This window comes from Lissotriton helveticus, chromosome 1_1, assembly GCF_964261635.1.
Source record: "Lissotriton helveticus chromosome 1_1, aLisHel1.1, whole genome shotgun sequence".
In the NCBI taxonomy this organism is placed as follows: domain Eukaryota; kingdom Metazoa; phylum Chordata; class Amphibia; order Caudata; family Salamandridae; genus Lissotriton; species Lissotriton helveticus.
Window position 1 is genome coordinate 1,961,808,224 of NC_136057.1, and position 12,650 is coordinate 1,961,820,873.

The window sequence follows — 12,650 nt, forward strand, 5'->3', positions numbered from 1 at the left end:
AATGCACTCTGAAAATCACCTGTCTGACCCCATATACAACCTATAAGTGCATACTGCAAAGCCAGGGAAGAATACAAGAATCCTGCACGACAAATTTGGTTACACCTCCGCTGCTTGTCCCAGAACAATTTCAATCAGTTCTAACTCCTCTGGTGCAGCTACATACGAGGCTTACAGATGTATTGTAGCATCAGCAGCTACTGAGTTTGGGTGCTTGCTGAAACTTCACATTTAAGCCCCAGCTAGCACTGAGTCAAGATGACCTGCTTCACCACATTCATAGTAGGAGGCGCAAGCTCTCTCAAATTAAGCAGCTAACAAAAGAGAAAAACATCTTTGCTGTGTTAAAAACTCATTTGCAGAAATCAGATTTTTTGAAGCTGCTGCCAGTATTTCTGTCACAATATCGAGCAACAAACTTTCGCTCTGCAAATATCACAGTGCAGAATTTTTACTACCATTACGTTGCGAAGTTAAGTATTCATAGGTAATTGTAGATTTAGTAGTCTATATTTCAGGGACATTTTCTCCATTAGGGCAAAAGGGCATTGTCCCGCCCCTTGCTGTGAGTCACGCAACATATATTTTTAATAAATAAACTCATTTGTTTTTTTCTGTTTCCAATGCCCTGACCTCAGCACTCTTTATGTTGTGTTGGGTCAGGTGGTGTATTTCAGGGCGGGGCCAATGTTGATAAAAGAAAGACTGCATTGAATATGGTCAATGCATCTGAAGTGCGCATGTATGGTTGGACGGTTGTCCTCGTATGTCCAGCCCGACATGCGCACTGGATGTCTCGCAAATCCACGCTATATTAGAAGATCTAGAGAACACAGATGCAGCACCCCAGTCTCCTATGGAGCGTAGGATTTGCCTGACCAAACCAATCTTGGTGCTGCTTTCATGGTGTTTACTGTTATAAACAGTCTGAAAGCAGCATCAGGATTGGTTGTAGAGTTTTAGCCTATACTCGTACACCCAGGCTCAAGCGGCAATGTTGGGGTAGGAGAATTGCACAACTTGAGCAATCACCGCGTGGCTTTGTTTTGAAACCACACACAGTGATTGGCCATTTGCCTGTGTCAGTCTCTCTCTCGCTCACTCTGGCAGTGAGCTAACTCCCTTTACACTGCACAGCTGATGTAGCACACTGTACTAGCAGTGATGTAATGGAAATGGGAGCATTGCTGCTGAGAGAGCCGCCTGTTGATCACTGTGTGCACAGGGCAGGCACAATTATCAATTCAGCACGTCGGGACTGACTGCAGCATGTAATTTTAGAGTGTTTGCTTCTGATGTTGCCAGTCACCATTGTTTGTTTTCTCGATGACCATTCTGCCTCCTACTTAATCCTTCTTAGTAGCTATTCAATAAAGCAAAATAAACAAAAACGCTGTCAGTAGAAGTCAAGAAAGAAAGGAGAATGTTTCCTTCTTGTCTTGAAGTGTCAGAGTATTTTTAATTTTGCTTTATGGATGAGAGACAGTTCACTCCATTGACAGCCACATTTATGCCTCACCACTTCCAAAAGTCATCATCTGCCACTGCTATATTTACACGCTCACCACTTCCAAAAGTCATCATCTGCCACTGCTATATTTACACGCTCACCACTTCCAAAAGTCATCATCTGCCACTGCTATATTTACACGCTCACCACTTTCAAAAGTCATCATCTGCCACTGCTATATTTCCATTTAATATTATTGACTCCACATCCAGGTACCTTAAAGATAATTCGATATATATCTCCAAGGTAGCTAGATGTGGATTGAAGAATAGTAGATCTATAGTTACATTTATGATAAGGTGGTAGTGTACATCCTATACTCGCTATTGTTGCAGGTCTTATTTTTGTAGCCGCACAACATGCCAGCAAGGCAGGGTTAACTGTGGGCCTGACTGCCTTTGAAATGTTCAGCCTTCATAAATAGAACAATAGGCACTGGTAAAGGTCAGAGATTTTTCAAAGCTGTTCCTTGAATTAACAGCCAACCACGGACCCTGATCACAAATAGAATGTTCAGGTGTTTCTTACCTTTCACAAGGAGTGTGCTAATTAATTAATAGGCTACGGTGTAGCTTTGCAAAGTGCTTTGCCCCATTCATTATCTCAATGCAAATTTAGTTTTGGAGACTAATTAGCTGGAGGGAAGGAAATGATACAGAATGTTAGCAGCCTGGTGAAAGAAATCTCTCAACCGAGGATTTATAAGCGTGGCAATTCACCCATGAGGGACTCAAGGCACTTGAGTTACTAATCGCTTTGTACTGATCTGAAAAAAAAGGAGAAAGCACACAGAAAATGGGGGAAAGGAAGGAGAAATCAGTGAAAAATTGGAGAAAAGCAAGGAGAAAGCTCTCAAAAACAGGTGCAAAAGAAGGAGAAAACAGTGAAAATGAGGGAAAAGCAAGGTGAAAGCACTTAGAAAATGGGGAGGAAGCAAGGGGAAGACAGGAGCAGGAGCGATGCAGCAGCACAGGAGAGCTGGGACCGGGACCTGCTCAATGGGGTTGCGCTGCGGCCTCCATTAAGTCGGTCCTGTGAGGAGGAACAATGGCAGAGGGATAAAACAAAGAGAAAGCATGAAAAACCTGGGGAAAGCAAGGAGAAGGCACTCAAAATGTGGGGAAAAACAAGACAAAAGCACTCAAAAAACAGGGGGAAAGGAAGGACAAAGCAGTGAAAACTGAGGAAAAAGCAAGGAGAAAGTACTCGGAAAACGGGGGAAAAAGGAGAAGGCAATGAAAACATGGGGAAACCAAGGAGAAGGCACTCAAAAGCATGAGAGAAAGCAGTGAGAACGACGGAAAAGCAGGAGAAATCACTTTAAAAAAAGGGAAAAGGAAGGAGAAGGTAGTGAAAAATTAGGGAATGGCAAGGAGAAAGCAGTGAGAACAAGGGAAGAAGCAAAGGGAAAACAGAAGCAAGAGGGATGCAGCAGCACGAGAATAGATGGCCCTGGGGCCTAGCCTCTGAAAATGAAGAATGTGTTTTTATTCCACTGCATTTTTTGCAATAAAAGGGCCATATATATAAATAAACCACAGTTAAAGAGCAGTTATGGTTACAAAATAAAGCCAAACACGCCACCAGATTTACAAGTTATGGTTAGCTCTGGAAATTATAGTGCACAAACTTGCAAACTACATTGTGGCTCACACATCAAAAGGCAATGATCATGACCTAACCCTTGATGCAACTTGCCAGAGGGCATACACAATCTCACTATCTCATGGTTTATTACATTAACATTATCCATTACAGGACCATTGATACATTATGATGTGTTTGTGTTTTAATTTAAACATGTGGTGTGAACTCATGGATGTCAATTGACTAAAATACCAAGTGGCATCACATACCCTTTAACCTTGACGCTCACTCACACACATTCTTACTAATCCCCGGCACTAAACTCTGCTCTGCTTGCGCAGTTTATGGCATTCAGGCACACCAAAGAGAAGGACGGAGTTCCTGAATTCTGCATTCTGGGCACTCTTGGGCAGCTAGCGAGTGCGTGCAAGACTTTGTGCCTGCTCGCACGGCTTCCTAACGCACCACTCGAGTTGCTTTGGTGCTCGAGAAGCAGCTAAAGAGGTTTTTCTAGTGGATTTCCTTCTCCACCGGATCGTTGGAGTTGTTTTCTTGTGCGAGAAGCCTTTATTTTTCCAACAGGAGACTCCAACTTCCAGTTCCTGTCCGGCAGGCCCCTTCTAGTGCTTGGTAAACAGTCAAAATATTGAATTATTAATATTGACCTACAGTAATATCGAGTATTAATATCGTAGAGACAGAATATCGTTTACCAGAATATCGACTGCAAGGTAAGTAATATCAACTTTCTTAATATCAAAGCAAGTAATATCAAAGTAAATAATATTGTTAGCGCAAAAATTGTTGTAAATAATATCGATTTTGTTTAGTTTTATGTATTTTAATATGTATTTTATATGTATGTTTAACATTTTTTATATCTTTTTTCATTATTTTTAAATATATGGATAAAATGTTTAGAAAATAGTAATTTAAAAAAATGGTGTTTTATTATCAGAGCGGGTTGTGGGTTTATAAGGAAATAGGGTGGGAAGTAATTGAATTATAATTAATTAATATGTTGTTATTTATTATTATTGATTGTTAATTTATTGTAAAATAATTATTAATTGGTAATTATTTTTTAAATATAATTAATTAATTAATATGTTTTTATTTACTGTTATTGATTATTAATGCATTGTTAATTAATTATTAATCGGTAAATAATTGTTATGAATTGGTTAATTTTCAATTATATTAATAATAATTAATCTATAATTATTTTCATTTATTGTTATTGTTAATTAATTAATTGTTAATTAATTGTTAATTGGTAATTAATTTGTATTAATTAATTAATTTATAATTGTGTTATTTTTTATGTGTAGCGTGTTGTGTGTTTATAGGGGAATAGGGTGGAAAGTCATTTAATGTTATTTAAGGAAATATTAATTTAATTTAAAAGGTATTTATTAATAATTTTCTTGTTAAATATTTATTATGTCATTTATTTTATACAAAATATTTAATTGATGAGTATGTTAATTTAACCCCTACGCTATCCTACATTTTCCACACTGTTACACTCACTGGAGTTGGAATAGTAATTTTAACCCAGCCGCTATCCATCACTTTCCCTACTGTTGCACTCACTGGAGTGGGAATAGTCATTTTTACCCCTCCACTATCCAACAATTTCCCTACTGTTGCACTCACTGGAGTGGGGATAGTAATTTTCACCCCTACGCTATCCAACACTTTACCTACTGTTGCACTCACTGGAGTGGGAATAGTAATTGTAACCCCTACGCTATCCAACACTTTCCCTATTGTTGCACTCACTGGAGTGGGAATAGTAATTTTTACCCCTACCCTATCCAACACTTTCCCTATTGTTGCACTCACTGGAGTGGGTATAGTCATTTTTACCCCTCCACTATCCAACACTTTCCCTACTGTTGCACTCACTGGAGTGGGACTAGTCATCTTTACCCCTCCGCTATCCAACACTTTGACTACTGTTGCACTCACTGGAGTGGGAATAGTAATTTTTACCCCTACGCTATCCAACACTTTCCCTACTGTTGCACTCACTGGAGTGGGAATAGTAATTTTTACCCCTACACTATCCAACACTTTCCCTACTGTTGCCCTCACTGGAGTGGGAATAGTAATTTTAACCTGTACGCTATACAACACTTTCCCTACTGTTGCACTCACTGGAGTGGGAATAGTAATTGTAACCCCTACGCTATCCAACACTTTCCCTATTGTTGCACTCACTGGAGTGGGAATAGTAATTTTTACCCCTACGCTATCCAACACTTTCCCTATTGTTGCACTCACTGGAGTGGGTATAGTCATTTTTACCCCTCCACTATTCAACACTTTCCCTACTGTTGCATTCACTGGAGTGGGACTAGTCATCTTTACCCCTCCGCTATCCAACACTTTGACTACTGTTGCACTCACTGGAGTGGGAATAGTAATTTTTACCCCTACGCTATCCAACACTTTCCCTACTGTTGCACTCACTGGAGTGGGAATAGTAATTTTTACCCCTACGCTATCCAACACTTTCCCTACTGTTGCCCTCACTGGAGTGGGAATAGTAATTCTTACCCCCTCGCTATTCAACATTTTCCGTACTGTTGCACTCACTGGAGTGGGAATAGTAATTTTAACCTGTACGCTATACAACACTTTCCCTACTGTTGCACTCACTGAAGTGGGAATAGTAATTTTTACCCCTCTCTATCCAACACTTTCCCTACTGTTGCACTCATTGGAGTGGGAATAGTAATGCTTACCGCTCCACTATCCAACGCTTTCCCTACTGTTACACTCACTGGAGTGGGAATAGTACGTTTTTACCCTTACGCTATCCAACACTTTCCCTACTGTTGCACTCACTGGAGTGGGAATAGTCATTTTTACCCCTACGCTATTCAACATTTTCCGTACTGTTGCAGTCACTGGAGCTGGAATAGTAATTTTATTTCCTCCGCTATCTAATATTTGAGCTAATATAGTGTATAATTAATTTTAAAAAAAGATTAAAAATAACTTACATTTTTTAAATTTGTTACAGATATATTTTTTTAATATTGTTGTTTTATGTGTATAGATGTATTTATAATTTATTTTAAAAACGTAAACGATTTATAAGTTATTAAAATAAATATTAAAACATATTAAAAAGTAAGTATATATTATATATTATATGTATATGTTTAATGTTGTTTTAATTATATATATTACTTACAATTTTTAAGCATTTTAAAATATTTGTAACTTTGTTTTAATTATATGTATTATTTACTTTTTTTAACATTAGTTTTTTAACTTTAGAAAAACGATATTTTTAACAACAATGTTTTTGACATCTATATTTTTTCTGATATTTTTGTACTTACCATAATGTTGATAGGATGTCGATATTCTTGTCTTCGATATTTTTGCTGTGATATTTTTGTAGGTTGATATTGTGACCTTCCATATTTTGACAGTGATCCCCAGTTCTTTGTCCATCTCCTGATAACTTTTCATTTGGATTTGGAGCTGGAAGGATCATTCTCCTTGTCTGCTGCAGATATACCGTTGGATTTAAGGACTTTGTATTTGAGATTCTAGAAGTAAGTTCAAAATCTCTTTTGTAAGGGGGCTGTTTATTTCATAGAGGGCATGCACAAGTATTTATTTGTACTTCTATTCAAATTTATTGTGGTGGGTAGCCTGCATTTTCAGTAGGGGCCTAGTTATAATTTTTCATTTAATTGGTCTTCTTTTGTAAAGGAACAATGTTGCACATTTCAGTGCATTTTGTTCATATTTGTTAAATTTGCAATATTCATTTATTTTACTATGTGGCCTAGTCTGCCAAGTGGCTATCTTTCCAGTAGGCCCAGGCCAGTGCTAGTCATGGGTGCATGAAACAAGTGCTTCTGTGGAATATGTTGTTTTAAAACATAATTTAGGGCTGGATTGGCATTAGATTAAATTAAAAATGCCGGGCCTGATTCACAAAGGTAAAATAAGACTAAAGTCTAACTTTACGAATTTCGGCAGTGGCGGCTGGTGAAGTTTGAGAATGTTAGAGCTGGACTTTGCTTGTGGGGAGGTGTTGGGGTTCACTTTAAGGGGGGACAAAACTATTTTAGGGAGGCCAGTTGCCATTTACTGTGCATATCTTTTTTGAAAAAAACAGTGGGATACAATAATATAATTTCCGGCAAAATCTTCCAGCTTAATTTCCTGGAAATTGGCTGAAAGAATATGGGTATAAGACTAAGTAAAAAAAAAAAAATTATGCAATGACGCTAGCATCATCATTTTTTAAAATGTTTATGGCAATGTCTTCATTGGTCCGTCTTGCAGCTTCCAAGCACTTCATCACTTATCTATTACAACAGAAACACTAATTGGGAAAGATAAAGTGGTAAAACTTAACTTAATACACATCTCACAATATTGGCTACACAAACGCCACCTTCTTTTATAAGAATGATGCTGATAAATTACATCAATTCATTTAATTTTGCCAAGCATTCACACGTACCACTGTCAGACATCTGCAGATTCTGCCTTTCACATCCATTTTAAAGCATCATCAAGCAAGAGGGATCTTCATAGGACATGGATTTTCACCACAACTGGGCAAAGGACCATCATAATTATAGCTTTCTAAGATGTGAAACTACATAGGTACTTGACTGTTGTACATATATAATAAAATAAATCGCTGAAATGTTTTATGAGATAACATCAATGTTGGATAGATGCAACCACAAGAAAACTGTGGTAAGACTTGACAACCTCCGTCTGCTGTGTTTAAGTGCTACTGAATAGTAACTTTACAAACCATTTCTACAGGTGGCACATTAGGATCAATTCCCATCTTAACACTTCAGTCCTCTATTGAGTAACCATGGAAGCTTAAAGGAAGATTTATGTCAATTTGACTGGTGGCTGCCAGTGATACACAGTTGTGGGATGCCACAAAGAAATACATTGAGATATTTCACTGAATACTGCACTTACCACAAAGGGATGATATCATAATATAATAATAAACAGGAAAAGCCTTTGTCTGCACTCAGTACTTCACTGTAGAAATATGGCATGTCCAAAGTACAAAATCGAGGACAAGTCCCAGCCTAAATATCTAGGGCACAGGACCTGAACTTAATTTGAAGAGATCAGGACTGCATTAATCATCATTTTGAAACATTATCAGCGCAGCATTGTACTTTCAATTTGTGGATAAAAGTTCAAGAAAATGTGAGCTTTGGCAGCATCCACCTCCAGTACATTGGCAGTGCAGACAGCTCCCACTGCTGTTATATTAACCCCTGCCACTTCCCTGTCCCTGGGAGGTTCTCCAAATTACTTCAACACTTATGGCAAGTACCAATATAAAAATCAACTGTGAATTAGGCACACATTTTTCTCCATATAATGTACTTGGGAAATCGTTTGATCCTGTACTGTGGCCTATATCAACCATTACCAACGTTTCAGTCCAGTTGCCAAATTCATTTAAAGAAAACTGAAAACTTTCTGAAAGCAAACCTAAGTGCCCTGAAGCAAACAACACTGCAAACGTGAACAGAGCTATGGATTTGGCAACATTCGGTGCCAACGCGGATGCTCCAGCTTTTGTTTATGTTTTAAAGGTGAGCGAGGTGATAATCTCACATGAGTCACATTGCAACATCATAGACATTTGCTGCATGAAAGAAAAACTCGTGTTTGCACGGTGGCTAATAAGCTAGGACATAAACGTAGTTTAAGATAAAGGATTTTAATACCCATTTTTACACAAACATGAAGTTGTCAATTAGGCTCTATCTTTGAAGGCCTTCTCGGACTGTCTCATATCGGGAAATGCCCTAAAGCAAATAGTAGAAATATGGGGGCATATTATCAAGGGGGTTTATCACCGCTTTTTTGGCTTTAAAAGCCAAGAAAGCGGAGATAAAATTATCTCCCTATTTCCTAGCTGTCGCTAACACCAGTTAGCGACAGCTAGTAGGAGATAGCGACCATCTTGGGCCCCACTTTGCATGTCAATGATATTTATCACTAATGACATGCAAAGTGGGCGTGCCAAGATGTTAGCGACTGGAAACAGTCGCTAACATCGCTATCTCCTATTACCAACTTTTTCTCCAAAAGCTAACACCTGCCCTGAGCAGTTCTTAGCCATGTTATCCAATAGGAGGTGGATAACATGGCTAAGAGCATTAGCTCGGTAATGCATGAATATCGCTGACTTTTCAGCGATATTCATGCATTGCGGCCGTTTTTTATCGCATTTGCGATAAACCTTGGTAATACCAAGGTTTATCTGCGATAAAAATCGGTGCAGCTCAGCGGTAAAATTTTGTCTCTAACCAAGCAATAGCGATACTTATCGCTATTTCTTGGTAATATGCCCCTCGGTGCTGCCTTATGTCAAGTTAGGACTTTCTTCACCACCAGAACTGTTCACTGTCATTTACCGGGAGAAGTTGTCGCAGGGTCTGCAGACAGGCACCTATGTGTGGATTTACAGCCTGTGTTATCTATGGTGAGGGCTTCCTCTCTGCCAGCCTGCCCCACCCCACTTCACTGTCTTGTCTTTTACTGAGAGGCCAGCGGGCAGAGGGATTTGCATTCGCAGGCCATGACCTCATTTTCCTTAGATATGATTGAAACAAACACTTCATGTAACAAGCAAATATCTCGCTCAGTACGTACTCCTGTTCAACAGTTTAACAGAGTCAGAGTCCCTGTACTTGCTTAACAGAAGTACAGGCAATTAAACGTGCCACTACTTGAATAATTGATAAGCTTTTTTTTCGCTTACCGAGTAGCTTTGCGCCGTGGTGCACGCACATGGTGGTGATTTGCAATAGGGAACCATCAGGACTGTCATTGCTCCTCAGCTCCATGCTGGCAGTGCAGGTCCAGAGAAACACAAACATCAGTGGAACTCATATAATGTGTCCACAAGGCCCTGCTGTTAACAGCAGTGTGGGAAGCAGAGAACTCAATTTTAAGGCCTCCTACCTGCCTGCAGCCTTAACCCCACCCTTTCCAAACTCATGCCAGGGTGGAACCACCCCCTGTGAAAAGTTGAGAAAGGGTGGGGTGACCATCCTCTCCACTCCCTGATTGATGCGATGCCCCTGTGAATAAGGGCTTCAGTCTAAAATGCCCAGGGCTAATTTTACCCCAACGTCGTCAGGGGTTGGGAACTGGACCTTTAGGCTATGTTTCCGCCTAGCTGATGACCTCACCAGCTTCGGGACTATGAGCTCATAATCCCGGCAAATCACTAGGGTCTAACTCCACCCACAGGTAGCAGGTTTTGGAAACAGCACGAATCGGCATCACTCACTGGCACTGTGTCACAAGTTAATCACAGCAAAAACAGATTGAAGAGTTTGTTTTTTAACTTTAGCAATGCCTGACCTTATGGAGTGAAAGTAAAGGGGGCTGAGCCCCGACGCCCTGGCTCACAAATGACCACTGGTATTCACAAATGGCATTTACAACTCATAGATGCCCTTTGTGAATACCGGGAGTTGTAAAGTTCAACTTTTGGTATTCAAAAAGGGTATTTACGAGTAGCAAATGCCCCTTGTCAATACCAAAAGTCATAAAGTTAGACTTTCGTCTCAATTTATTTTTATGAATAGGGCCCCTTGTGTTTTTTGTATTTCATGTTTTTTGTGTATATAATTTGTATATGTGGGGTAATATTTCATGCCTTGGGAGGATGTGTGTTGTTGTAAAATTGTTATAGCTCAGTTCATTTCCGTTTTTGCCATTTCTGATTAATGGTAGTGTTTTCTTCAGTGTTACCATGCCTCCTTTGTCTGTTGTGTGTATGTGTGTGCCACGGGCCACCATTGATTTGTCTTTGTTCTCCATTCCACATGCCTAGGGGCCATTTCGTGGGGTCAGTGTCCAAGGTCTGAATGTATTCTCTTTGTTCCCCATGCGTCGTCGCTTGCTGTTATTGTTTGGCCATGTGGCTGGCGACCATTTTGTGCATCCAGCTAGTGTGCCTTTGCCATAGGCTTACATGTGTTCTGTGTTCGCCATACCTTTGCTTGTTTTTTTTTCTATTTTGCTTCAGTCGAAACATCCATCCATCCGTCCATCCATCCACCATAGGCACAGAGCTGCCTAGGAATAATGAACTTGTTGACTGTGGTGCATTGAGGACACATCATCATCATTCATTTTTTTAATGATTATTCTGATTCCCCCTGGACCACATTGCCTGCCATATGAGTCCACTAACCTCCATTTTTAAAAGATTAATATTCCATTTACCTATGCAGTGCCTGGAGTACCACTGGTGACTCCTTTAGAATATTTGGATATAAAGGAAAGAGCTCTATCTCATTGTGTGTGTTCTCCTGATGGGTTGTTAAATGTTATGGTATGGGGGTGTGGTTTCACTTTAAAGTGATAATATAACCAACCACACTAATATTGCCTTTGTCTGAACTAAAACTGCAACAATGCCACGTTTCACTAAATGTTTTCTTGCTTGTTGGTGCACAAGAGAAGAAGAGGCATCACACTCAGTACTGCCAAACAGAAGGCCTGTGCAGTGATGTGAGATGACAGTCCTCCAAGCTCTTCCGCTTGTGCAGCTTTGTGTCACTGCCAGCTGAGAGCTTTAAGATGTCCCCAAAGAAAGTTGCTCCCAAGAAAGTGGTCAGTGAGAAGAAGCAGCTTTCCACCAGTTACTATCGGCCGAAATCTTTTTTGGACAATATTGTGTGCTTGCCGCACCAGCCTCAGGGAAGCAAGATTGGAACAGCACTCTGCCATCAACAGCACCACCCCAACCTAAGCCCAAGACCATGTCTGTCAGTGAGGCAGTCACTGCAATCATGATGACGCTGACAAGCAGTCACCTTGAATTTGATTTGTCTCTTTCGCAAAATAGTACTCAAGTGGGTTCAGGGACCAGAGCAAAGTTGACAGCGTTTACAGCCAGCAATAGTACATGTTCCTGATGTTGAAGCAGAACTGGAAGTCGAGCTTCCTGCTGATCAAAAATCTGTTCTTTTAGAGTCATTGGCTTCCAGACGTCCACCAAGGAAAAGTAAGGGTACTACTCCACCTTCTTCTTCACTCACCACTGATCATGGGCATGGATCCCAACAGGAAGTGGGAGGTGCCAGGAAGGGCAAGGGAAAAGAAAAGTTCCTGAAAGTCTTAGAATTATGGAAGGGGATGATGAGTAGGATAATGATGATGAGCTACTCATATCCAAAGGTGACACAGAGGTGTCCGACATTGGTAATCAACCTGCCTCGATTGATGTGGCACAGGGAGCACCGCTAGCTCCCATATATGTAAAGCCCCAGATGAGTCCTGCACTAACCACTACTTGAGTAGGAGTATGCACTGCAGAGAGGCAGTGGACTACACTCCCCACTCCTTCATGCCCACCTTCCTCCAGTTCTTCTTCAGGCTTTGGCAGTGGCACAGTAAAAAAGTACTTCTCCCTATTTTGGGACTTTTTTACGGTTAGCACACAGGCCACCTGATCACTGGCCACCTGCAGAAGAATCTGCATAATGTCAGCCGTTCTTTTAAA